Genomic DNA, 3860 nt, shown 5'->3' with positions numbered 1-3860 from the left:
AACCAATCCTTGGTTATTTATTTGTGTGTGCAATATGCTTGTACGGAATTCTCACTTTCTGCTCAGATCCAGTTTCCGGGCCTTTTTCTGATGTTTTCATCAAATGTAAGTAACTGTCAATTCCACCCACTTGCTAGAATTCTACCAGGCACGTGATGTTATCAATCTTGCCATGCAAAACCACTGCTTTTGTTTATATTATTTTCATATAATAAAACAAAATGAAAATGTTTGGAGGAGAACACTAACTGTCTGCTTATGTTTTTTTTAATATTTATTTAGGTAACATGAACTTGCTTTGGCTAGAATCCTGCTGTGTGATAGGATGGAGAGTTACACACCAAGAGGTTTATGGGATGTGAGGCAACATGTCACGCCCTTGTCTTGTTGTGTCTGTTTTCCCCGCCGTGTGCTCACTTAGCACATGTCTCTGCCCTAATCCCGCCTTTGTTCCTCCTCCTCATCCGTGTCTCATTTGTTATCCTGCCCCCTCATTATCTGTTTCAGGTGTCCCTTGTCTGTGTTGTATATTTAAGTTCCTTTGTGTGACTCCTTCTTGGTTGATGCCTTCATTTTGTGCTTGTCGGTCTGTCTGGCTTGTCTGTTTCTCATGCCTTCCAAGTCAGTCTTTGTATCACTCTTGTCTCTGTCTGTTTGTGTTTTCTCTGTTTAGCTTTCTGTGTTTTAGTTTAGTCTGCTTTAGCTCTTTCTCCGTTTAGGTCTCTGTTTGGTTCTCTCTGACTAGGTTTGTTTTTCTATCTCTATGTCTAGGTTTAGTCTGTTTAAGCACTCTGTTTAGCTCTGTTTATCTAGGTTTGTGTGTCCAGTTCTGTCCTATTCCCTCTCTATCTGTCTAAGCCCCTCTGTCCAGGTCATCCTGTCCAAGACTGTCAGTCTTTCTTTAAGTATTTATGTCTAGTTATCTTAGTCTGTCTCTGTATTGTTATCTTGTGTTGTAAGTAAAATTAGTCACTGTGTTTTAGCAAGTTTGTCCGCCTCAATCAGTCTTCATCATGTTCCTGACACAACACCATTAAAACGCCAGTCACCTTATGTGGTCAATGCATAGAGAACTTTACCACCTAGGAGCACATTAGTTACTTTTTTTTTTTTTTTTAATGTGAGCATTTGCAGAATGACTGAGTGATTGTATGAGTCTGTGATGTACAGGCATCCTTTCCAGGGTGTGTTCCTGCCTTCCTGGTAGGCCCCTCTCATATTGTGACACAGAACTGGGTGAAGAGGTAACAGAAAATGCAGGGTAGTGGTTCCTCAGGAGAAGTAGTTACTGATTTAGAGTGTTTACAGAAGTGGCCAAGGAATTTGTTGAATTATTAATACCAGTTTTAAAAATCATTGAAGGAAAGCTATAAAAAATCAGTAATAATTGAAAATACATCACTTGTGATGAATATAGCATCTGCCTGGAGAAACAGGGTTACGTTTCAAATAAAGCAACCATATTCTGTCTCTCCATGGTGTGCAGGAAAAAGTTGAACTGTCATATAAAGAGCTTTGTTGGCTATTAGGCTCAGATTACATATGGGACTAAAGTCTATCCAACTGTATTTGCTAATATTATCATTCAGCCATGTGCTAATATTTGCTCTGACGGTGATTCGCCTTTTTTGCAGGTTTGGGCTGTGTTCAGCAGGCTTTAGTGTGGATAATTCCTATTCCAGTGACTTCTTTGAAGAGGATTTCACTGTCTGTGTGGCAGGGTGAGTACAGTTTTTTTTCTTCAGAATTTGCCTTCAGAAGGGTTGATTAGCTGTGGGAGAATGCTGAATACAAAATACTGCTTAATAACAAAGTCAGAGCTGACCAGTATGGCCAAAGGGATGTTTATTTTGGCCCTCGAAAAGTACTCTTATGCTTAAATCTTTGTTTCTTTGCATATTCATATTCATAAAGAATGTGTTGTTTATGGGTAGCATGGTAAATCCAGGGATTGTGAGGAGTTTGGTGTGTTCTCCCTGTGTCTGAGTAAGTTTCCTTCAGGTGCTCTGGACAGTTTTCAACAGAGCCCAACATTTGGTGCTACACCACTGATCTAATACACCTACCAACATGTGTTTTTGGAGTGTGGGAGGAAACCAGAGCACCAAGAGGAAACCCATGCAGACACAGGGAGTACACAATAAACTCCTCACAGACAGTAACCCAAAAATGGGATTTAACACTAGTTGTTATGCTGCCTGTAATGAGACTGGTAATGAGACAAATATAAAATTGTACAAACTTCAACTTAGTACACACTACAGTCCCATTTCATACTCAAACATACCCTTCAAACATTCAAGCTTAAAAGATGCAGAGCTTTTAAATGAAAACAAATGGCTCTCAGTTTGGCTGTGAGAGTCTACGCTCTCTTTAAATAGCTTTTTTAATACAATATAAAGTGCATGTAAACTACTTTAGACCTATCCACTGCTGGATTTATGTCTAAGATAGGTCCAAACTGCAGAGCCAAGATCCTTGTAAGGTCAGTATAATTGTAGCTCAATTCTTGTTCTCAGTTACACCGTTGCTAGAGTGCAGCCCTAGAGCTTCCATCCTCATATATTAATGCCTCTTGCAGTAATTGCCTTTGCCATTAAGGAAGTGCATTTGCTATCGGGGAGTACACACATCGTTATTACTCAGCACAACACCTCATTAATATCTGTTGTTGTTTTATCCCACCCTTCCTGCTCAGTGTGCAGGGGCGGAACAGTGTGCCTGGCTACACAGAGATGGCAAGGAGATGAATTTCTCAGAGTGCCAGCAGATGCTTTCTTTTTGCTGTCTAAATGAAAGACACGCCCTGTAACACTTGATAACACAGCCTTTATAGGAGGGTCTTGTGACTCAAGTTACAAAGATATTATGATTTATAACTTGACTAAGACTCCAGATCCCATGACCCTTGACATGACACAGACTTCATATCTTTTGACTTTTTTTCTGACTTCAGATGTTAATACACACTACTATTAATTAGTTGGAGTGGTGTTACCAGAACTTCTCCATTATCACACTGTCAGAATAAAGGTACTGTACAGGAACACTATTGTCACTAAAGGTACAAACAGTGTAAAAGTATATTTTAAAGGTAAAATATTGATTCTAAAGTTTTGTTGTGTTCCCTAAATGTCCATTACATTTTCTTCTCCAGAAGGAGAGGTGAACATTTGTAAACTTTCATTAAATAATTGTGTAGTGGAGATAAAATCTGGCATACAAATCAACTTAAAAATCTACAATTTATATAGAATATGGTACAATTATGTTTAGAGTATTCTGCGTGTTCCACTATTCACAAAAAATTAGGGATATCTGTCTTTCAGGTGAAATTTATGGAAAACACTGTTTTCCAGATTCTGGTCTGGAGAAAGTGCAGGCCACTCCATTTGAGGTACCCCGGTCTCCAGCAGCCATTCCCTAATGATGCAACCTTGATGAGCTGTAGCATTGTTGTCCATGAAGATGAAATTAGGCCTGTGTTTTTTATGCATAGGAACCATTGCTGGATTAATGATGTTATTCAAATAGTATGGGCTTGTCACTGTACCATTCACAAAGTGTATCACTGTACCATTCACAAAGTTCTGTATTGATTAGGTTGAAAAAGGCCATAAATGACTGACTTATATTTCTGTCTAATTAAATAAAAATGAAAAATATTATAAAAATTCAAAGAGCAGATTCCATTCTTTACTAAAGCAGGCTTAAGTTATCATTATATAAGCCAAACCATTATTATTTGGCTTGAGCTGACCCATCTGCTAATAAGACAAATTGATAATAAAAGTTTAAAAACTATCACTGCCTCAGTCCTCTGCCTTAATTTTTAATTATAGTATTTTGCACTAATCATA

General features: G+C 38.3%; 1 long non-coding RNA gene across 4 annotated transcripts; it reads left to right on the top strand.

Annotated features, from left to right (window-relative positions):
- The first annotated feature begins 555 nt into the window (after nt 1-555).
- On the top strand, nt 556-3634 carry LOC136697751 (uncharacterized). Of its 4 annotated transcripts, none has more exons than XR_010802743.1 (4): nt 573-621; nt 1135-1244; nt 1635-1721; nt 3330-3634. It is a non-coding gene; the product is annotated as an uncharacterized lncRNA (long non-coding RNA). The 4 variants fall into 4 exon arrangements; XR_010802742.1 differs by having other exon boundaries at nt 1126-1244; XR_010802744.1 differs by lacking the exon at nt 1135-1244 and having other exon boundaries at nt 556-621; nt 3360-3634.
- Nucleotides 3635-3860: the final 226 nt, after the last annotated feature.

Source organism: Hoplias malabaricus, chromosome 5 (genome assembly GCF_029633855.1).
Source record: "Hoplias malabaricus isolate fHopMal1 chromosome 5, fHopMal1.hap1, whole genome shotgun sequence".
Lineage (NCBI taxonomy): Eukaryota > Metazoa > Chordata > Actinopteri > Characiformes > Erythrinidae > Hoplias > Hoplias malabaricus.
Note: the sequence above shows the minus strand (reverse complement) of the source record. Positions and strands in the feature narration are given on the sequence as shown.